Below are 25,824 nucleotides of genomic sequence, written 5' to 3' on the forward strand. Positions count from 1 at the left end.
CAATTCAGTTCGGCCCCTTAATTGGTTTTCCGAAAAGGAAAAATTACGTGTTTCATTATTTTTAAAGGAGATTCCAAGTACCAGTTTTCATGTCTGTACGTCTCTAACACCTTCAGTTTTTTAGATAAATGTGTACTCATAAACATTAATTCAACCTTCTTCTTCACTTCTTTCCACCCATCTCCCGCCTTAAATGTACTTTAAAAAAATATGTCCCTTTATTTCGAAAGGAAATTCAAAATACCAACTTTCACGTCCATAAAAACTTCAGATTTTTAGATAAGGTATTCTCATAAATATATTTCAACTCCTTATTTCCCTACATTCAACCCCACAACCCTCACCTTGATTTCCGAAAAGAAACAATTGCGTGTTTATTTTTAAAGGAGATTCCAAATACTAATTATCACGTCTGTAACAACTTAATTTTTTGAGATATAAGTATCATGATAAACGCAATTCAACTCTATTTTTACACCACCGTTCCTATCCGTTAAGCTGACTCCCCCTCCCCAAAGGTGCGTGTTTCTGTATTCTTAAAGGAGATTCCAAATACCATTTTTCACGTCTTTAACATCTTTAGTTGTGAGAAACAAGTATCCTCATGCAAATAATTCAACGAATTTTTCAATTCATTCATCCCTTACGTAGATTTTCCGAACACAAAAGAACACGAGTTTCATTACTTTGAAAGAAGATTCCAAATACAAATGTTCATGCCTCCAACATCCACAGTTTTTGAGTTATAAGTATCCTCATAAGCATAATTCAAATCCTTTTTCACCCCAGCCCGTTAAGTTGACCCGCCCCCTCCGCCTTTCAAAAGATGCGTGTTTCTATATTTTGAAATGAGAGCACAAATAAATTTTTTTACGTGTTTAGCATCTCTACTTTTGAGATATAAGTATCCTCATAAAAACAATTCAACTAATTTTTCAATTAATTAACCCCTTAAGTGGATTTTCCAAAGACAACAGATTACATGTTTCTGTACTTTGAAAGAAAGTTCCAAATACAAATTTTTATGTCTGTAACATCTCCAGTTTTTGAGATATAAGTATCCTCATGAAAAGGATTCAACTCCTTTTTCACTCGACCCCCGCCCGTTAAGTTGGTTTCACCCCACCCAAAATAATGCCTGTTTTTGGGATATAAGTTTCTCCAGAAAAATAATTCAATTTTTTCACTTCCTTTCACATTCCCCATCTAAGTTAATTTTCCAAAAATAAACAGTACCCGATTCTTTAAAAGAGCTTCCAAATACGAATTTTCACGACTGTAACACCTTCAGCTTTTCAGACATATGTATCCTCGTTAAAGGAATTCATCTCCCCGCTCCAAGTTGATTCCCCCCTAAAATGCGTGTTTCTAAATTTTTAAAAGAGATTCCAAATACCAGTTTTCACGTTTGTAACATCTTCATATTTTTGGTACTGTATATATATTCATACATATAATTCAACTAATGTTTCAATTTTTCACCCCCACCCCCTCTTAAAGGTCTTTCCGAAAACAAAAGAATACGTGTTTCCTTATTTTAAAAGAAGATTCCAAATACTAATTTTCACGTCTGCAATATGTTAAGTGTAGATATGCTAATTATAAAAATTCACCCCCTTTTTCAGTTCCCCTTGGGTGGATTTTCCGAAAAACATATTTGTGTTTCTTCATTTTTACAGGAAATTCCAAATACCAGTTTTCATATCTATAATATGTTACCTGTCTGAGATAATTTTCAGATATAGTCTTTTTAAAAATTCACCGCGTTTGTCACTCCTGTTCACCCCATATTCTTCCGATTATACCAAAACATAAAAATACGGGTTTCTTTATTTTCGAAGGAGATTCCAAATACCAATGTTCATGTCAGTAACATCTTAAGTGTTTGAGATATAAGTCTCCTCATAGAAGGTGTTCAACCAGTTTTACCCCATATTTTCTCCCCCCCCCCCTTGAGGGGATTGTCCGAAAAAAATAGTGTTCCTTTGTTTTTAAAGGAGATTCCAAATACCAATTTCTTACGTCTGTAAATAAAGTTTTTGAGATACAAGTATCCTCATTTTAAAAATTCATCCCCTTTCTTCACCCCCTTTGCACCGGAATATCCGAAAATCCTCCCTTAGTGAGCACCTACACCCTAATATAAATGCATCTCTAAAATGTAATTTCTTTATGTCCAGTAGTTTTGGTTCGGCGATGATGAATCCTTCAGTCAGTCGGTCAGTCAGTCAGTCAGTCAGTCAGTCAGGACAAGTTATTTTATATGTAGATAGATTAATATACGGGAAGTACATTCTTCGAGCTCCTTTGTCCGTACGGGAGCTAAGTTGCTTCATATTGCCCAACATCCCCGACTGGCGCCGAACTCAAGCGTTTCGTAGCTGAAGAAACCCCAAAGCGAGAGCGCACGTTGAGAGAAGACAAGGAAGAAAAATATATTTAGTTAACTCCGCCCCTAAAACAAATGCCGGCTCACAGTAGAGCCAACATGAGAAAATGATTTCGGAAGCATATTTAGTAAAACGTCGCCTAAATTATACATAAAACACATGTCAAAGTAAAATCGAGGATATTTGGTCCTTGGCAAAATTACAAATCAGATTACTATAACATTATTTATGAATGTAATCGGCCGGAGCGTAACCACGCTAGCTGTGAACTATGACCGCCAATAGGGATTCCCCGACGGAGGCCTGATTTAGATGGCAAATTATAATTAAACTACTGATCGTTTGGAGTTCCGCCCCACAGCAAGTAATAGTGATTGTTGGGTCGCACAATCTGTTGCATCGCTATTACCGTAGACCTTGTATATCTTGAGATCTAGAAATTGGAGTGGGGATCGTCTCTATGTTCGCCTCCCACCCTGGGTGGAACCATATAAGCTTACGCCTGTGAGGGTGAAAAGATAGTTGTCACCGAATCTTTGAAGTAGCCTCACGGCCGTTCTGTGGTCGCACTTTGCTTTGTTTGTGTGTAAAACCGTGCAAGTAAACGGGAGTGCGGTGAATGAATATATTTATAGTATATTATCAGTGCAAAACTTTGATTAAACGGTAGTGCCGTACAAATTACGGCCGGTCGTGACGCGCCGGATATCTGAATAAACTGTGCCGTACATTTGCATCGTGAGATCGTGACGCTGCATCGTGCCGAATATCGGGTGAGAAATACTACTCTCTTGACAATGCCTTGTGATAGAGAGAGAACCCGCGGTGTGCGCGTGAATTAACTGTGAAGTCGTGTTGATGAACGCGGGAATCGAAGGAGGAACGTCTATGTAAAATAATAGGAAGGTAAATCAAAGTTTAAACTGTATTGGAAAATTACGAAGTGATTTTCTTTATGTGCAGGAAATCAGACATCCGAGACAGGGTTTGAACATAGGAATCCAATATCACACTCTATTAAAATTGCTTAAACTGTAGCAGTGTCGTGGCAATGTTTGCTGTGTACTAACTTGGTCTGATTAAAGTATAAATGACTTTGCCGGAATCAGATTAATGAATATTTAACTCTCATGCTGAGGGCGAATGCAATTTTAAAATTGCAAGTCTCGAGTAAATATAACGGTGACGTGTGGAGAAGGAGTCTTTGTGAACGTGGTGTGATTAGTATTGTTCCAGTGCTCGTGAATTCAAGAACCATGGATACATCAAGAATCAACGAGGGACGTTTAGAACTCATGGGATACCACAGTTGCAGCATGATGTAGACTAACCCTGCGAGCCTTCCGAGGCTCGAACGATGCATGACCCGACACAAAGTTGAGTACGATTTTTACGATTTTGGGAATGTGAATATTCTTTATTGTAAATAGGTAGAAATGTAAGGATATATAAGGTAAGGGTTGTTCTGCCCGAAGGCAGGTCCGAACCTCCGCAGAGGTGTTCCTGAGCCGGAGTTTACGTGCGGTAGGGTGGCCAGCTCCTTTCCGCTCCTCTATTCCATATGTAAGGATAGAATTAGAATAATTTTATAAATGTTAAACTGTCAGATTAGATTAGTTTAGAGTGGTCAGTAGGATTTGATTTTAATTAAGTGATATCATCTGGGAAGGAAAGAAAGTGAGGCTAATTTCAAGCACTTTAGTCCTATGTATTTAACTCCATGGGCATGTGTTTGTTCAATTGGTGGTCAAGAGTGCTTTAGTATTGGGGTTAATGGAAAAGGTCCATATATATCTCCAAAACTGAAGATGTTACAGACATGGAAATGGATGTATTGTATTTCCTTTACAAATGAAGAGACGTGCCTTATTTTTGGACATGTGAGAAGAATGTTTCTCACATGTACAATTCTATGACGCATGATCATCGTATCCCCAAAAGGCAATACCACAAGCGTTGTTTACAAAGAGTTTCTGGGAAAAATGAAACTCTGTTTTTCGGTGAGTCTTTATACTTTAGGGTATTTGAGATATTGTCTTTGACCAGTACCGAGGAATGATTGCTTTTATCAAGTTACGAAATCCACGCGAGCGAAGCTGAGTGCAACTGTTAGTTATAAATAAAATAAAATGTCACATTCTTGAAAGAACATCATCAGAATCAAAATACACTCGAAAACATTTAGAATTGTATAAACATTTATGTTTAAATTCCGTGCAAATCCTCAAATATTTGAAACAAGCATTTGTTACCGTTCTTTGCACGGGAATTTGCGGTGGATTACAAATTACCTTCAGAAATTTATGCTAAGTAACATGGCTAAATTCACACGTTTAATACGACATGTCAAAATGGTATTTACCTACTAATGCGCATGACAATAACGTGAAATATGATGAAGATGAACAGAATCTAGAGAGAATGATGAAGATTTCCAAATTTATTGTACAGTACAATTCCTGGTCCAAAGTTGTGTGAAATTCTTCATGGTTCTCAAATTGCATATTGTATCTCTGACCACTGGCGTGGGGCTCTAGCATTGATGATACCTCCCTTAATAACTTTCCTTTTGAAAAGATTATAATGGCAGTTTAGTTCGTCCCGTTGCCCAACCTGAAGTGACATGCGCAAGGAGTGCCACGGAATTTGCACTTATAAAATAAGATTTTGTAATTATCTGCGTTATTATCCGCCGTACGAAAAAAACGTACATGACATATCGGGTGAAAATAACGTACCCTTAAAATTATATTGTATACAGACTTTTGACAGACCTAATATGAACATATTTGAGAATAATCTTACTATAATTACCAACCCCCATCTGATTACCATGCCATCAATTGCACCCGATAACAAAACCCTGAGTGAGTAGAATCCAAATACGTAGATTGGTTGAAATACGTCCAGCAGTTTTCCACTCCTAGGAATATACAAACGGATAGATGACCAGACAACAGACACCAAAGAGAAAAGTTCTACCTCATGATACCTCGGTGTACAGATACATTGGGCACGAGTAATTGTAAATCCGAGAAAAATATGATGCATCCTCTGATTTTCTCGTGTTATGGATCCTTCAAATAAATAAGTGTAGGTCTGCGAGGGTGTCTGTCACTATCTGCAGAGAACGAAGTATGTAGGAAATAGTAATTTTCTCCGTCATTTGAAGAGCAAGCGAAATTATGTATATAACAAATGTCATTTAAATTGAAGGGGCATTTCGCGTATAGTCTACATATTTTACACATAATCAATATTGTAGTAGAAAACTGAAAAAACTCTTCTGGTTTTTCTTTAAACCCCCAGTCTATTTTGTGAGTTTAAATGAAATGCATATTCAATCATGCTACTGGATGAGTAGACTATAAATATGAAGTTTGATCCTGTTATAATCAATAGTGTAATACAACATTAAAAGAAAATCCTCTTCTGGTTTGTCCTTGAACCCCCAGTCTATTTAGTGATTTTTAACTGAAATGCATATTGAATCATCCTACTGGATGAGTAGCCGCTTAACATGGAATTATATATATATATATATTATATATGGAGATATAAACAATAGTGTAAAAAAACTAAAAAACTCTTTTGGTCTTGGAATCAAACCCACGGTCTAATCAGTGATTTTTAAGTTATATTCACATCGAAACCTGATCCTGGATGAGTTGATTATAAACGTGAAGTTTGGTAGAGATATAGTCAACAGTGTAAGAGGAAATTGAATTAAAATTATGGTTTTTATTTAAAACCCCAGTCTATTTAGGGATTTTAAATGAAGTGTTAATTGAATCATGCTACTGGATGAGTAGACACTAAATATGAAGTTTGGTTGAGATATAATCAATAGTGTAAAAGAAAACTGAAAAAAATCTCTTCTGGCATTGGTATAAACCCAGTCTCACAGTGATTTTATATTTATATTCACATCGAAACCTGCTCCTGGATGAGTAGATAATAAATGTGAAGTTTGATCGAGATATAATCAATAGTGTAAAATAAAACTGAAAAAAATCTCTTCTGGCATTGGTATAAAGCCACAGTCTTACCAGTGATTTTATAATTATATTCACATCGAAACCTGCTCCTGGATGAGTAGATAATAAATGTGAAGTTTGATCGAGATATAATCAAGTGTAAAATAAAACTGAAAAAAATATCTTCTGGCATTGGTATAAACCCACAGTCTTACCAGTGATTTTATAATTATATTCACATCGAAACCTACTCCTGGATGAATAGATTATAAATGTGAAATTTGGTAGATATACATAGTCAATAGTATAAGAGGAAATGAAAAAAACCTCTTCTGCTTTTCGTAAAAACTACCGGTATATTCATTGATTTTTAAACGACATTGCATACCGGAAACTGCGCTTGGTTCAGTAGACTGTAATTATTAAGATTTGTCTAGAAAAAATCAAAGGCATAAAATAAAAATTAAAACAAATATTTTGGTCTTCGTATAAACCCCAAGTCTATGAAGTGGTTTTTTAATGATATGAATATCGAAACTCGCTCCTGAATGAGTAGACTCTAAATATGAAGTTCGATCAAGAAATATTCAACACTATAAGAGAAGATTGAAAAATCCCTTCTGGTCTTGGTATAAACCCCCAGTCTGTTAAATGATTGGTAAATAATATACATACCGAAACCTGCTTCTGGATGAGTGGACTCTAAATATGAAGTTTGGTGGAGATCTATTTAGCCGTTTACGCGTGATGTTGGAACAAATGTACAGGCACACAGACACGGAAGCTAAAATCTACTGATACCATCTATGATTGACCTAAAACGGATAAATATAACAAAATTTGGATGAATAAATGACATTACAGAAAACGGACTCCTTAGAATATTATTTATGAGATTTGAAACTTATCTTAATTGGGTCGTCAGTTCTCTCCAGTCCAGCATGAAGTACAAGATGCAAGGTGGTGTAGTCCAGCTGGCTAGTTACTTAACTTTGCGTTACGTTATTGACACGCTGAACTATACTTTTAGGTTTTATAACTTTTATTCTTATTATTATCCCTTCTAGTACTCTTTCAAAATTTGTCGGCATAGTCCTTGCGGTATAGTCCTAGCAGTCTTCAAACTCTACATTCTGGCGTAACAAGGTTTTACTACTTCCCCACGTATGGCTGTTAACCTCGTGTGAATGTATGAAGCACCCACTTCTTCCGACTAGGAAAACTACGCAGTTCAACGTTACCCATGTTTGTCTACCTCCGTGTTGTCTGAGCGTTGTCCATACCATCACGAATGACAAAGCACTACCTGCGTGCGGTAGCAACGTCATCTTGTGGCCATAGGCAGCACTATAGAATGTAATTAGAAATAAATTGTGCACGGATTTCATAAGATGAGGTAATACTCGTCTCCCATAATTCGGAAACCACAGACCAGGGAGAGGGTGTTGTTTATTGTAATATTTTCTTATTTTTGATACATGCAATACACAAGAGTAGATATCATATTAGAGCACAGAAAACACAAGTGAAGCAAAAATAATGAAGTGTCTGGAAAGCAACATTAGCCAAATTTGAATTAAATGATATTTTTTAACAATATCTGCCTGTAGACTTATATCATTGCACATCATTCTTTCTCCGCAATTGGCTGTACGTGTACAATTGGGTAGTCTCATTATTATTTTACCAAACTTACTCAAGTGTAAAAAACATTCTCAATACCCAAGATTTCCGCTCCGTGCAATATATTAGATTTAACAATTGCATTAAATATATGTTATATAACCCTCATTAAATATAGATTAGTGAGATTAGTGTTTGGCATCTCCTTGTCCAAAATCTTAATAGCTGGCAATGCGTACACACCCGTTAGTTTTGCTCTTTTTATTTGTTCTGACCATTTTCCACTTCCAATTATTATCATGCTCAGGTACTCTTCCTTTCTAACAACTTGTCTCACCCAATCACCTTTTTTGATTCATTGATAATTTATAGCCATTTTTACGTACCATTGCCTTTATTTTCTGTGTATTCAATTTTTAATTCCAATTTTTGCAGTAATAATAATTTCGTGTGGCTATTACTAGCCGAGTGCAGCCCTTGTAAGGCAGACCCTCCGACGAGGGTGGGCGGCAACTGCCATGTGTAGGTAACTGCTTGTTATTGTGGTGGAGGATAGTGTTATGTGTGGTGTAGGATAGTGTTATGTGTGGTGTGTGAGTTGCAGGAATGTTGGGAACAGCACAAACACCCAGCCCCCGGGCCATTGGAATTAACCAATTAAGGTTAAATTCCCCGACCCGGCCGGGAATCGACCCGGGACCCTCTGAACCGAAGGCCAGTACGCTGACCATTCAGCCAACGAGAATTTTTGCAGTAATTTACCACTTCATGTTACAGTAGCCTGCATACTCGCACGAGTGTGTGCGAGTAGTAGGATGTCATCTGCAATAAAGAGACACGGAATATCCTGATTCTCAAGACTTTGATATACCCCGGACGCAAAGCCATTCGATTGATGTATATAATTTATGAACATTAAAAACAGTATAAAGGACAACTTACAAACTTGTTTCAGTCCTACTTTGGAATGTTGTTGTTTGAGTCATCAGTCCATAGACTGGCTTGATGCAGCTCTCCATGCCACTCTATCCTGTGCTAACCTTTTCTTTTCTACGTAACTATTGCATCCTACATCTGCTCTAATCTGCTTGTCATATTCATACCTTGGTATACCCCTACCGTTCCTACCACCTACACTTCCTTCAAAAACCAACTGCACAAGTCCGGGGTGTCTTAAGATGTGTCCTATCATTCTATGTCTTCTTTTCGTCAAATTTAGCCAAATCGATCTCCTCTCACCAATTCGATTCAGTATCTCTTCATTCGTGATTCGATCTATCCATCTCACCTTCAGCATTCTTCTGTAACACCACATTTCAAAAGCTTCTATTTTCTTTCTTTATGAGCTAGTTATCGTCCATGTTTCACTTCCATACAATGCCACGCTCCACACGAAAGTCTTCAAAAACATCTTTCTAATTCCGATATCAATGTTTGAAGTGAGCAAATTTCTTTTCTTAAGAAAGCTCTTCCTTGCTTGTGCTAGTCTGCATTTTATGTCCTCCTTACTTCTGCCATCGTTAGTTATTTTACTACCCAAGTAACAATATTCATCTACTTCCTTTAAGACTTCATTTCCTAATCTAATATTTCCTACATCACCTGCCTTCGTTCGACTGCACTCCATTACCTTTGCTTTGGACTTATTTATTTTCATCTTGTACTCCTCACCCAAGACTTCATCCATACCATTCAGCAACTTCACGAGATCTCCTGCTGTCTCAGATAAAATAACAATATCATCGGCAAATCTCAAGGTTTTGATTTCCTCTCCTTGGATTGTGATTCCCTTTCCAAATTTCTCTTTGATTTCCTTTACTGCCTGTTCTATGTAAACATTGAAAAGGAGACGGGACAAACTGCAGCCTTGCCTCACTCCTTTCTGGATTGCTGCTTCTTTTTCAAAGCCCTCGATTCTTATCACTGCAGTTTGATTTTTATACAGATTGTAGATAATTCTTCGTTCTCGGTATCTGATCCCTATCATCTTCAGAATCATAAATAGCTTGGTCCAATCAACATTATCGAATGCCTTTTCTAGATCTACGAATGCCTTGTACGTGGGCTTGTCCTTCTTGATTCGATCCTCTAAGATCAGACGTAAAGTCAGTATTGCTTCACGTGTGCCTACATTTCTTCTGAAGCCAAATTGATCTTCTCCCAACTCAGCTTCAACTTGTTTTTCCATTCTTCCGTAAATAATACGTGTTAAAATTTTGCAGGCATGAGATACTAAACTAATGGTGCGGTAGTTTTCACACCTGTCAGCACCGGCTTTCTTGGGAATAGGTATAACAACATTCTTCCGAAAATCGGATGGGACTTCTCCTGTCTCTAACATCTTGCACACTAAATGAAATAACATTGCCATGCTGGTTTCTCCTAAGGCAGTCAGTAATTCAGAGGGAATGTCATCAATTCCAGGTGCCTTGTTCTTATTGAGGTCACTCACAGCTCTGTCAAACTCTGACCTCAAAATTGGGTCTTCCATTTCATCAGCATCAACAGCCTCTTCATGTTCCAGAACCAAATTATTTACATCTTTACCTTGATACAACTGTTGGATATGCTCCTGCCATCTTTTTGCTTTGTCTTCTTTCCCTAGAAGTGGCTTTCCATCTGAGCTCTTAATATTCATACACCTAGATTTCCTTTCTCCAAAGGTTTCCTTGATTTTCCTGTATGCAGCATCTACCTTACCCAGGACCATACAGCCTTCGACATCCTTGCACTTCTCCTTCAGCCATTCTTCCTTAGCTACCTTGCACTTTCTATCCACATGATTCCTTAATCGCCTGTATTTTTTTCTGCCCCCTTCATTTCTAGCATTCTTGTATTTTCGTCGTTCATCAATCAGGTCTAGTATCTCCTGAGTTATCCAATGATTCTTAGTTGATCTTTTCTTCCTTCCTAACATTTCTTCAGCAGCCCTACTGACTTCATTTTTCATGACACTCCACTCGTTCTCTATAGTGTTTCCTTCAGCCTTTTCATTTAGTCCTTGTGCAACATGTTCCTTGAAACAATCCCTCACACTCTTTTCCTTCAACTTGTCTAGATCCCATATCTCCCCTATTACTGTAACACCCTAATTTTAATTGAGCTCTAACTTCTGAGCATATGGTTTCAACCGTTCTGATAATCGTATGCGACATCCCTATCCTTCCCACCTTCCTAAAGCAGCCCCTCTACTCGCAGCATCAAATACTTTTTCCAAGTCAATGGTGGTGATGTAAAAGTTTGCATTTTTTAAAACATATTTATCCATTATTGTTCTCACCACAAATATATTGTCAAATGTTGTCATCCCTCATCTGAAACTCGAATAGGGTCTCTCCAAGATCGAGCCCCAATCCGCCAACTTCATTATCACTATTGCTAGCACCCCTGTGTATATTTTACTTAGTATCTAGCAACCATAGGCCTCAAACTATTTGGGTTAGATTTCCCTCATTTCTTCTTATAACTTGAGGAAATCACTACCTCCTGCCGAGAATTCGGAATTTCACCCTTCAAATATTTTATTAAATAATATAAGGAACTATTCTAGAATATGTCTGGGGCCGATGACCCTCGATGTTAGGCCCCTTTAAACAACAAGCATCATCATCATCAGAATATGTCTGTTACTCGCCAGTTTGATATCTTCGAAACACTGTAGCCCCTATTTTCCCTTCCTTAGGTTCCTCAATGAACTCTCGTACTTATTTTTTTTCTAACGCAGGCACAGTACATCCCAATCCCCACGATATCCCATTCCCTCCTATTTTCAGTCCACACCTGTCTTCATCACCCAATAATTTCTTATAGTATTCCACACAGTAAGCACGACTTATTTCAGTTTGCCGAACAGCTTCCTGCTTGCCGCATGTCCACATAATTTTACTCCACAGTTTTGTACTTTCAATATGTTTAGAATTTCTGTTCAGGAATCCTTGCCTCTGCCATTTAAATTTTGCTATATAAAACAATTCTCTATACTATTTCGGCTTACTGCAGAATTCCATTCTCAGATTGTCTTCCCAATGTTTCTTGTACGCCTTTATTACTCTCATTACTTCAAATTTGTATGTCTACAGTCATCATTGTACCACTACTTGTCTATTTCCCTCTTTACCTTTTTTACCCGCATCTTTTCTCCCACCAAATTAATAGTGCCTTCTAACAATTTTGCTTCCCTAACGGTTTGATTATTCTCAATCATAGCGTCTATTCCAATTTTCACTATATGTCATGTTTATCCTTAACAATAATTCATAAACTCTTTCCACCTCTATTTAGCAACTGATATTTCTTCAAAATTACTCGTGCAACTTGATAAAGCTTTAATCTGTACAGGCCTATATTCTACTCTGGGAATTATCGGTAAATGGTGTGGCTCTCCCAGTCCTCGAACTTAAACCTTTAATCATAAGCAGCGCATTCCTTGAACATACTATCATTATAATTCACACTGCCCCCTGTCTCTGTTATATATGCCAGGTTACCTGTTTCACACCCACACCACCACCGACTTAAAATACTTTGTTTTTAGTACCACATAAACATAATATATTTTCACAATTTTTATTGAATTCCTTGTGTTGACTTTACGCTCTTTTGAATATATACTTCCTCTGCATTTTGTCATACAACGGACGATAATCCGCCACTCTCGCATTTAAGTCTCCCATCAATACAATGTCTACGTCCACAAAAAGATTTTGTATCCTATAAATTTCCAGTGCTAACTCATCAAAAATATTTTCTCGCAAATGGAGAGGCTTCAGGAGGGCTGTTATTGAATCCAATGCATAAAACTTGCTCACTATCCTCAGTAAATGTTTTTTTTATCAAAAAATGCCCTCTATTTCTGATTTAGTTTGTTCTATTTTAGACTTTACCTCCTCCGTCACCATAACCTTTGACCAAGTCGGATATCTACCTCTTCAGGTTCTCCGTTTTTTCTTGGAATAAACTGTAAATTCTTCTACTTCAATTTTACTTCCATCAGTAATTCAGCTTTCTATAGAAGCTAGTACCCAACCTATCCACGAGCTCCGTAAAAGATGCATTCCCTAATTTATTCACAAATCCTTCAATATTAATATATCCATATATCTTCCATCTCTCTTCACGTGCATTTAACTCTGACTGCCAGCCTTACTTCTTGTTGCGCTAGTTACGCCTAGTTCACTAGAATTCTTTTCTAGTGAAATATCTCTTTCCCTGTCACAATTCTCCTCATTTGAATTACATGTCTTCAGCCAGAAATCCTTCAAGCTCACAAGTCTACGTTTGTGCCATGAGTCCTATATTTCCGTCTCCGCCCTCGCCTCCCGGTGAAGATCGACACAGTTGTTCTCTATGTCGGTGTCCTCAAATAGAGCAGTTTGATACACTTTCTCGTTCGCCATACGTCCAGCTGCCATATTCGCTGTGCTCAGACATCGCCTATATTCGCATTCCTCCTCGGCCATCGTCATGTCTGTGTTGCCGCCCATCTCCTTTAGCTGCTCCACTGACGATGCAGGATTCCATTTTCCACGCCCCTCCACTAATTGATTTCCTCTTATATAGGTGATGAGACTAGAACGCCTAGTTCCTCCGTATGGAATAGGAACATTTTCTGGTTCCTGAAGATTTGACTCTCCCTTGCCTGTTGTATCCATATTCTGCCACCTTTCAAATACCGCGTATTGTCCAAGATCATCTTCACTATTATGCTTGAAGCAAGCCTCAATCTCACTGGCCGCATTCCAATTCCCTTCCCCAGTCGCTGGACCTCCTCGATATAGGCTTCCATGCTGCTGATCTTCAAACTTCCATTTATTATAACTAGTAATTTGTCCACATACAACATCTCGAGAGAGTACAGATAAGGTTCATGAAGTGGATTAGTTTTGGAATCCTGGGCATGCCACTCTCTTCAAGAAGGTGTGAAGAATTTGTAAACATTCTTAGAATGAATACGCTGGCAATGTGCCGAAAATGTGCGAACGAAATGTTAGCGATTAAATGCTTGAAGAGTTAAGTGAACTCTCTGGCTATACTGGGGTTGATCCCACTTCATGCTCCAAGCAGACGAACAAGGCAGAAATGTGCATTCCACCTACCCAAATGTAGGACGGCTGCACATGAAAATTCTTGGTTCATGCTAGCTTTTAGGACCATAAATAAGCTGGAAGTGTCACTCGACGTTTTTTACAACCCTCTCACTACAATTCGTAAAGTTCTTCTCAAGGGTGGAACGTGATAATTTTGTAAGTTATGCAAATAATCTGTAGAAAACAAGTGAAGATTTATATATGTTTGTATATATGCATATATTATTTAATTTTTGTATTTGACTTAATCATTTTACTTTATTTCATTTTTATTTTCTATTAAATCATCTGTAATTGGGACATCCTGTAGGTGATTGATAAATATATTGTATTCTGTAGACATTATACTGTATAGGCTTTTGGGTTCATGCCCTATATTCTTGACACGGCATAAGCCCAAATGCCTATACAGTATCATATCTTTAAGTTCGGGCCGAGAAAGCATCAATGGCAGTATTCTATTCTATTCTATTCTATTCTATTCTATTCTATTCTATTCTATTCTTTGTCATCCTCCAGTAACCCGCATATAAAGATGTTTTTTACGGTTTTCCTGCTGATAATGTATCACTCTTTCCACCTCAGCTCCTTTATCCGTGCTTCCATTTTCTTCGCTTTTCCTTTCAAGCTTTATATTTCCTCGTTATTCTGAACCACTACCTCTGTTATCTTCTTTAGTTCCTTTTCCATGCAATCCTTTAATTCTCTTAATTCCTTGGCTTGTTCCCGTAGGAAGTTTCCGGTCAACTCTGCATTGTGCCCCTCCTTGAAAATTTCCTGTACCTTTCTCATCTCTTCTAATCCAATGGCACAAGTAGGGCCGGATCCAGGGTTCATTTCCAATCATCAAATTGCCAGTAGCACCGGCACTACCGAAGCTGCTATCAATAACGTGGTAAGCCCCGTCTCATGTTCGGTACTGTATTCAGTAACACGCCTAACGATTCCACAACGCCCGTGCGAACGATCTATTCGCCGTTCGGTATTGCTGAATAGGGATCCCTATTTCCACGCTTGATTACCCTTCCTCTTCGCTTGTACGATTGCAAAAGCAGAAAGTACTTGTGTGCGATTCGAACATCCTAACCTTCGAGCACTGTTCACTTTCAGATCTCTGACCACGTCCCTGCCACGTGAGCTATTGCGAGGCTTAGCACGGATTTGAAATTGATATATTTGCGCAGTTACCATTTTTGAACGCCTTAAATACACTGCCTAACACAAAACGTTATCCATCCAGAAGAAGTATTATCATCCCATTTCGGTATAGATGCATACCATCGATGTGTGAGTATATGATTACATTTACACGGATCTGTAATGTGCAGAACGCCCACAACAGTGCATACGTGGTGGCACCGCTCTCTTGTTGATAAGATGTTACCAGTCAACGGCTGTGAGTCGGACACTTAAGCAAGACGTGTAGAGAGGAATACGTACAGTACGAAGCACCCACGGTACCTCGCAGACGCGTTAGATAGCCTCTCCACCAATTAACAGCATTTAACAGAGGCCGCACTGTGGGACTGCATGAGGCTGGTTGGTCGTGTCGTGCAATCACCAGGTATGTGGGCCATTCAGATGTCATAGTGGCCCGATTTTGGACTCAATGGGTACATGAGGGCACCCAATCACGTCGTGCATGTTCGGTTCGATCAGGAAACACCACCCCGAGGAGGATCGTCGTATGGTGCGCCAGGCTTTGCAGGATCCTATACCATTGGCACCCGCCATCTGCGAACATGTAAGGGAGACTCTATAACATTCTGTGAGTTCACGCACAGTATCTTGACGACTCGCATCCGCCGGATTGAGTTCCTAGCCCCACATGCGTCGGTTGCCATGGACAGCAGAACTACAACGCCTGCGTTTGGAATGGTGCAGTCCCCCTTCTACATAAACACCGATGACCATCGTGTTGGGGTTTGGTGGCATCAAGGGCAGAGGACAGATCCTGCCCATATTGTGAAAAGACACAAAGGCTTAATCCCCGGCGTCATGGTGGGGGTAACCATAGGATACGCGTTCAGGTCACCTCTAATAGTGTTTCGGCAGACTTTGACGGCACAGCGATACGTCGCAGATATTCTACGTCCGCACGTTTTACCCCTTAGGGCAGAGCAACCTGGGACAGTGTTCCAACAAGACAATGCACGTCCACACCCTGCGCATGTGTCTATGAACTGCCTAGAGCATGCTGACGTCCTCCCGTGGCCAGCAACATCCCCGGACCTCTCCATCATTGAACACGTGAGGGATGACTTTCGAAAGGGACTCCATCCCAGTACCAACCTGCGGTATCTGGAGGGATATCTACAACACCTGAGGGCAAACTTGCCTCAGGATGTGTGTTTGACACCATTCCGAACTGCATAAGGGAATGCATTGTAGCCGGGGGGGGGGGGGAGGAGGAAAGGTACGGCACACTACTGACCTGGCGCCAACATTCCACCTGTAACTGCCAACGGCCTTGTCTTTTTCATCTCATATTGAAATCAGTTAAATAAAGGCACATGGGTTTTCAGCATATGTACTTTCATTCACTTTCAGCCACTCCTTCTGGGTGCTCAACTTTTTTGTCAGGCAGTGTAGGTTAAGAAAAAATTATAATTATACCCACTAACTTCCAATTGATCGTCTGTCTGCTTACACGAAATAAATTTGTCGCTTTCTATTAACAATGTCATGAGCCAGACATTTTGTTGCCATTTTAACCGTTGATGGAATAATCAGACTTTCGTTACTGTTGTACATCGTAAATAACATTTATATTACATTTACAGTAAGATACAAAAGTTGAAAACTAGAAAAGCAGCTGGAATTGATAAGGTTTCGGAGGATATAATACTAAAGACAATGTGTTGGGATATAGTACCATATCTGAAGTCCTTGTTTGATTTTTGTTTGCATGAAGGGACTTTACCAAATGAATGGAGAGTTGCTACAGTAGCCCCTGTATATAAAGGAAAGGGCGATAGGAGTGCGTAAGTTAGCCGTGCAAACAGCATCCCCACAGTACGGTATTGTATGGTCTATTTTCCTTTACACATCGGCACAGGAAAATGAACACAACGAAACTTACTCTGATGTACAGGATATAAATATGTGGCTGGGAGGCGTGACCAGTCTTAAGGAATATAATGAGTAGGAAGAGAATTTGGATATACGAGGTTTTAAAATAAAGCCATCGACATGCCATACGATGGGAGAAATGGTGTGGATACTTCCGGTTGGACATCGAGGACGTCCTAGCAACTAGTGTATATGTTCTTGTTTTCACCGTTTGCTCGCAGACATCCTTCACAATGCTGAATTCACTAAGTGCGAACATGCAAACACACTTCTTTGTCTACCCGTGTGGATTCCACAGCAGAAGAAATATTCTGCAATTTCACTTGCATACGGCAGGCCTTGATATGGCCCCATGAAAATTCTGGGGTTTTAAAACAGGAGACCGAACTGGCTACGTAATTGCCTCATATTGCCCTATTGAACGGCCTGAAAATGTACGGTCGAGATATTTATGTACACCATGGCTCACATGAGGAGGTCATGAAGGAAGTACATGTTTATGCGCCTTTGCAACGGTACAGTCTCATGATAATGTGGTAGTTCATATCTGAAGAACGTTAGGTTATCTGCACCTGTCAAACATGTGGGGTAATACGTGGGGACCATTTCAGCAATTGTTAAACGTACCGGTCCACACATTCACTGTCAATCACCGCTAAAAATGACCCTGCTGGATCTTATGTGGCTTAAGGACAGCCCATGTATGGGTATTATGGAAATGTTACAGGCTTCGTCTGTAAGAGGAACAGTACCTGAAAATGGTATTAGTTGAGACTAATTTTTCCAGTGTTGACTAACTGATGATTTTCATTCTGCCGAAATAGATTTCTTAAAAATTCTATTTTGTGTTCGCCAGACTGAAAACCTGAAAACCCTGTGAGTTAACCATTCATTAATTCGTTCATTCATTCATTCATTCATTCATTCATTATTAGTATTAGGGAGCCCTAAAATAGTCTTGCTTTACTCTCCAGAAATCTACCCCGGTGCCTTGCAACATTTATATGCTCCAAGCAAGTGTGCTGTATGTAATTCCGCACACAGTGCTCAGTAGCTTAGCTGCTTCAGCGCGGACCTGAGCACACGGTGGGTTCGGCCAACCCACTAACTTAATCGAATGTTCCTTAGAAGTGCTCAAAAACCCCAGACTCTTCATGATACATGTTTCGGCTCGTAAAATAACTCCTACGGAACAACATCCAGTCATCTCTGCATCTCTGAAATAATCAAAAGTAGATAGTGCGATCTAATAATTATTTATTATTATTATTATTATTATTATTATTATTATTATTATTATTATTATTATTATTATTATCGTCGCTCGACCGGTAAAAGGTTGTATTCCACAAAGCTCTTCCTATCAATTATTCTCCTTAAGACTGGTCATGCCTCCCAGCCACGTATGGATATGCAGTCCATCAGAACAAATTTTACCGGGCGAGTTGGCCGTGCGCGTAGAGGCGTGCGGCTGTGAGCTTGCATCCGGGAGATAGTAGGTTCGAATCCCACTATCGGCAGCCCTGAAAATGGTTTTCCGTGGTTTCCCATTTTCACACCAGGCAAATGCTGGGGCTGTACCTTAATTAAGGCCACGGCCGCTTCCTTCCAACTCCCAGGCCTTTCCTATCCCATTGTCGCCATAAGACCTATCTGTGTCGGTGCGACGTAAAGCCCCTAGCAAAAAAAAAAAGAACATATTTTGTTGTATTCATTTTCCTATGCCCATGTGTAAAGGAAAATGAACCTTACAGTACCGTACTGTAGGAATGTACGTTTGCATTACGTATTTACGCACTCCTAGCGTACAATACATGTAAGGTTCATTTTCGTTTAATCGTCGACATAAGAAAACGAACACAGCGGACATTGTTCTGATGGACTGCGTATCCATATGTGGCTGGGAGGCGTGACCAGTCTTAAGGAGAATAATGGATAGGAAGAGTATTGTGGGATACAACGTTTTACCGATGAAGCGACGATATTATTATTATTATTATTATTATTATTATTATTATTATTATTATTATTATTATTATAGCTGCAGTCGCTTAAGTGCGGTCAGTATCCAGTAATCGGGAGATAGTGGGTTCGAACCCCACTGTCGGCAGCCCTGAAAATGGTTTTCGTGGTTTCCCATTTTCACACCAGGCAAATGCTGGGGCTGTACCTTAATTAAGGCCACGGCCGATTCCTTCCCATTCCTAGGCCTTTCCTATCCTATCGTCGCCATAAGACAAATCTGTCTGTCGGTGCGACGTAAAGCAAATAGCAAAAAAATACTATTATTATTATTATTATTATTATTATTATTATTATTATTATTATTATTGCGGAACACTGCGCTTAGGAGCTGATAGCATTAGCAACTTCGCTACTTCCTCCATGGGAAGGCCAGGAAGACCCGTGAATCGAAAACTGGCTCAATTACACGGTAAGTTCAAATACTTTGGTTGGTTGCAAAGTGAACATTTTTTGGCACTCGTTTACTATCCTCTTGGTTGTTTCATCGAACGCCTACAATTAGGATCTTATTTATGATCCTTTAAATGAGAGATACGTGTATCAGTAGATTTACGGGCTCAGTTATAACACAATTTTAAGGCGAAATATTTCCGAAGATATATCAGTGAAAGATCCTTACACCAGAAAACTAGTAAAGCCATAAACAAAAATAGTTCATAATATTTTTCTGTTTCTTTTGTTTTATGCAAGTTTGTAGAGAAAGTAATTGATGAGGAAATATGTGTAAAACATATGGGAACCCCCTCTATATATTCTTCTAATTAGAATATACAGTATATGCTCACATATAGGAAACTCAATGCCAATCACTTCAACAGATTTTATTTAATACCTCCACTAAAAGGCATACAGGCAAAAGAACCGATCACTCTGTAACCTCATCCAAGACGTAAACAAAGTATCAGCCAATCGTTGAATAGAAAGACAGTTTTATATCCACAGGGTGGGCCATTTTAATCTATCGGAGCAAATATCTCGAAAACCACACATCCGATAAAAAAAATGGGTAATAAAAGTTTTTGTTTCGGCAGGGGACATCCAATGATACCAAACTCCATCCACTACACACAGACCCTGGGGGTGGAGGAGGGGAGGAGAAGGAAACCGTAAATAGGAAACCCCATTTTCTGTTGCAGATTTGGGCTTCCCAGAAAAAATTACCCCAATTTGACCTACGATTAGAGTCATTCTGGTTAACAGATGGCGCTGTAATCGACAAAAATGAAATTGGTTAAAAATCATCAAAAATGGGGATATTTCGAGAAAAACACAAGATATCAGAAAAATACAAGTAAATGTACACGATATTTTCAAAAATGATATCCTGGGGCATCATTATTCGCCGACGCACCCCATCCCCACTTATGGGGGTGGAAATTACTTCAAAATTCTTCAATGGGAAACCAATTTTTAAAATCAAATCTTGGTTTTCCAGTACCGAATCCAATGTTTTGATTTTATTATTGATGAAAATTTAAATTTTGATGGCGCTGAAATCAAGAACGATGGGAAAGTTCATTTATTTGTATCAATAACCTACTACTACTTTTAGCGTTACCCAGGAACAACGACGTGGTAGTAATATTCTGTTTCCTTCGGGGTGCTTTTTCATTTTTATTTTTCTGATATAATGTGCTTTTCTCGAAATATCCCCATTCTTCAATGATTTTTAACCAATTTAATTTTTGGCGATTACAGCGCCATTTGTCAGCCAAAATGACTTTAATCATAGGTCAAATTGGGGTAATTTTTTTTCTGGGGAATCCAAATCTGCAATGAAAATGAAGTTTCCCTTTAAAGATTTCCTTCTTCCCCCTCCCTCACCCCCAGGAGGAGGAGTTTGGTATCATTGGATGTCCCCTGCCGAAAAAAACAAATTTTAATACCCGTTTCTTTTGATCCGGTGTGCAGTTTTCGAGATATTTGCTCCGATAGATTAAAATGGCCACCCTGTGTAGGGAAGAATAAATGGTATGCTAAATTATCAAACTATAAGTTAACCGATTCAGTACGATGGGCGCAGCTCGATACGCCTTTATTTTAATGTATCTTAAGAACTTAATACATTTCAGATAAAATAGCACTATGATTATATTAATTCATAGGAATTAATTAATTTATGTGAAAACGACACATTGTCAGGTTGCATCTGGGTAAAACAGCCATGGGACGATAAATCTGCGTTTCTCACTGCATTAATTCTGGAATATCGAATGATGCATTGCGCATTCAAACAAACCATAATGCCATGTTTGTATCAATATATTGAAACTTATTTACAATAATGGCTACATGTTTTATCCGAAATGTTAACCTTTCATGTAAACAACAGTTGGCGAGTTCCATAGAGACACGCAATAGTTTCATATTTCACGCTTATTTTTTTTGGATTATAGAGAATTGTAATTCCAAATTAGATCCCTAAAAACTGAACTAAGTATCCAAGTTGTGAAACTGTATCACGAAAATCCTCAGGCACTTATGTTATATTGTAATTAGAATCCATCTACCGAGCTCGATAGCTGCAGTCGCTTAAGTGCGGGCAGTATCCAGTATTCGGGAGATAGTATGTTCGAACCCCACTGTCGGCAGCCCTGAAAATGGTTTTCTGTGGCTTCCCATTTTTACACCAGGCAAATGCTGGGGCTGTACATAAATTAAGGCCTCGCCCGCTTCCTTCCCACTCCTAGCCCTTCCCCGTCCCATCGTCGCCGTAAGACCTATCTGTGTCGGTGCGACGTAAAGCAACTAGCAAAGAAAAAAGAGATTCCCTCTATGACGTCATCTGAGCTGGGAAGTAGAAAAGGAGAGAATCGACTTGGCTATGCCCATATAATGATTTAGTCCTGTCCTGGTGGATAGTGCAGGTGACATTGAGACAGTATGAAAGCAATGTAATTTTATGTACTCAACGTCTATTCTAATAGTTAGACGACTTAACAGACACCAGGATGTCGGAATTATGTAATTCCGAAGTCCATTAACGTGCCGGTAGCCAAAGACAAAATTGGAGGACTGTCTCTTTATCTTTCATTTAAAATAAACTGAACTCTTTTTGGTGTTAGTTCTGGCAAGAAATGAGTGAATTGGTCAAGTATAAGCATGAAATTTGGAAATTATCCATCGCCAATTCATTTAGAGGTTGGTTCCTTAATAATATGTACCGTTCCCAGATTGCAACAGTGGAAATTCAGTTACTGTTTCCTGATGTACTTTACAGTCTTCGTTTTCAGTATATCTTATAAATTTTACAATAAAAAGAACAACTTGGTCCTTAGATGAATAACAAGGTCCTTTAGACGGACATAGTATCTTCAGTAGAGCGATAATGGAATTCTAGAGACAGGAAGAGTACAACCATGGCCCAGTCCACCAATGGCTTCCTTACGAAAGGCGGATCTGAGCTGGGACCAGAGACGGGCCGGACGAGCCCGTTTCTTTCGAATTATACTCGACCCCATGAATATAATTCGCAGCTCTGATCACAGTACGCGATCGTCTACTGTCGTGTGCTGTGATGAAGCTCCGTACAAAATGGTATCTTTTGGAGCAAATTTAATGAACAAAGGATCATAAAACTGCAACATTCTTAATTCATGACTGCTACAAACTGCGTAAGTTTACTGACTCCGAGAGCGAAAGATTGAAAGGGAGAAGACGTGTATAAGGAAGTGCACCGCCTGCACCATGACAGTTCAAATCAATATGAAAACGAGTAACAATCCAGCAGTGTTCATGCCCCTAAGAAAAGTGATAAACATGTCCGGAAAGACTCAGACGATAAATTGGCATTTGCTAAATGAGGTCACCAGGAGTTTAGACTATGGTCCCAGTAATGAATGATATTTTTCCGTGCCAGCTCTCCGGTAGCCCTTCTCGGTATTTCCTGGAAGGGGCTAGTGAGTCAGACGATCATCGCCGTTAGACCTATCTGTGCCCATGTGACGTAAAGTCAATAGTAAGAAAAAACAGTGTGAAGTCGTACATCAGGGTGTGTATCGTATCGTCATATTAACATAGTATTATGAATTTTACTAGTGATTCCGTGTATTAATATAGGTCTACTCCCAAATACATTGTGTGTGTAGGTCTTCGAATTGTGCGGTTTCTTCTGTCTGAAACTGCATCACATTTTTAAGTATCTAACCATCTTCCATCCACGTAACACTATGTAGCCATTCCATTCTTTTAACTTTTGCATTAGGTACAACATCTGCGGATTTCTACAGGAAGATTTTAGATGCAGAGTGGGTCTCGACCCATAAGAGGCCAGGGCTGGTCCGTAGTCCAACAACTCTGCATTCTGACGGGCGAACCGAGCAGAGGAAGGGTGGCCATGGCTCTACCGTCACTCTACGCCTCTGCATTCGGGAGAAGAGACAGGGCTGGATCTCACGGCTTGCCCAAAGAGACGGCTATCCTGAGAATGGTTTTCCGTGGTTTTCCATTCTTCTGACGTAAGGCGAATGCCAGGTCAGTTCCTAGAATAGGCCACGGCCTCCAACCCCCTCACCTTCTCGGAGCATCTCCATCGCAACAAACCTCCCGGCCTGAGACACGGCGTCACCTTCAAGGAGACACGCCTCCCCCTTCAGGCGAGGAATGAAAATATTTTAGATAAAGAGAAAGGGACGGTTTGAACTCGAAATTATTGGACCGTTGGTCCGCTATAGGTTGTACTCTCGTTCGTCACCAGCGGATGGCATACTGTCCGCAGACTTCCGAGTGGGAAGTGACGAATTTCATTAATATAAAGAGACGTGTTTTCTCTACTGAAAACGCGTACCAAAGTCGGCGCGAAACGTAAAGAATCTCTCCCCATTTCCTTTGACACGGCAGAACCCGAAATTATGTAATGTATGTGACTACGGGCCTTGAAAACATCAATGAATTCTTCATATGCAGACATGGATACTAGCAGGCACAGTACTATACGAGCAGCTGAGGTAAAGCATCCCATGCCTATTCCAGTGATTCGTTCTCGAAGCTTGGAGACTATCAGTCACTACTGATCTGAATTTAGGGCAGTCGCCTAGGTGGCAGATTCCCTATCTCTTGTTTTCCTAGTCTCTTCTTAAAATATTATTTTAAAAAATTGGGAATTTACTGAACATCTCCCTTTGTAAGTTATTCCAATCCCTAGCGTGCAATGCATGTCAGTAGCCTGTAATTTTCAGCTTTATGTCTATCATCCTTTTCCATATACACAGGGGCTACTATTGCAACTCTACATTCATTGGTATAGCTCCGTCATGCAAACAATAATCAAATAAGTACTTCAGATATGATACTATATCCCAACCCATTGTCTTCAGTATATCCCCAGAAATCTTATCAATGTAAGCCGCTTTGCTAGTTTTCATATTTGGTATGCTATTTTAAATGTCATATCTATCACATGTAAATTTTAATACTTCTTTAGTATTAGTCACCTCCTCTGTCTAGACATTATCCTTGTAACCAACAATCTTTACATTCTGCTGACTGAATACTTCTGCCTTTTGAAGATCCTCACATACACGCTTATCGTGTTCATTGTAAATTCACGGAACGCAATTCTTTTAACCTGTTTTATACATACCTTTCCATTTTTTTACTAAAATTTGTACGATTGCCAATTAAGCTTGCCATCATGTTATCCTTAGGTGACTTATTGCTAGATTCAGTTGCCTAGTAAATTCCTTCAATTTCTCCTTACTTCCACAGCCATTTCTAACTCTATTTCTACCGGGCGAGTTGGCCGTGCGCGTAGAGGCGCGCGGCTGTGAGCTTGCATCCGGGAGATAGTAGGTTCGAATCCCACTATCGGCAGCCCTGAAGATGGTTTTCCGTGGTTTCCCATTTTCACACCAGGCAAATGCTGGGGCTGTACCTTAATTAAGGCCACGGCCGCTTCCTTCCAACTCCTAGGCCTTTCCTATCCCATCGTCGCCGTAAGACCTATCTGTGTCGGTGCGACGTGAAGCCCCTAGCAAAAAAAAAAAAAAACTCTATTTCTTTCCAATCTGCAACTCTTTCTTTGTCTATTTACATCTCTGTTAAAATATAGTGGGTCTTAACCAATCCTTACCACCTTTAAAGCTACAAACATGTTTTCGCATTCCTCAATGCCTGCTTTAAACCCATCCCAGTGCCTGTTTACGTTTTGTTTACCGTTTAAAAATTCTCTCATGACTGCTTTATCAGTCGTATGGTACTGCCTAATAGTCCTACTTTTAAGACCATCCTTTCCACCATATTTACTTTTAATTATGACAAAAACTGCTCCGTGATCACTAATACCATCTGTTACTTCAGTTTCTCTATAGAGCTCATCTGGTTTTCAATCAGTCACTATTGATCTGCATTTAGGGCAGTCGCCCAGGTGGCAGATTCCCTATATGTTGTTTTCCTAGCCTTTCCTTAAATGATTGCAAAGAAATTGGATATTTATTGAACATCTCCACTTTCTATAAAGCAATATTTGCTCCAATTTGTCCTCATGAATTCCAGCTTTATTTTTATATTGTATTACCCGCACCACGTCCAGAACATTCTTCTCTCTTGTTGGTTCCACCATTTACTGAATCAGCTGTATTCCCATATTAACACATTTGCTATTTGTTGGTCATGCTTGCTGTCGTCGCATTGCCTTCCCAATTGACATTTGGT

The sequence above is a fragment of the Anabrus simplex genome, chromosome 2 (assembly GCF_040414725.1).
Source record: "Anabrus simplex isolate iqAnaSimp1 chromosome 2, ASM4041472v1, whole genome shotgun sequence".
Taxonomy (NCBI): Eukaryota; Metazoa; Arthropoda; class Insecta; order Orthoptera; family Tettigoniidae; genus Anabrus; species Anabrus simplex.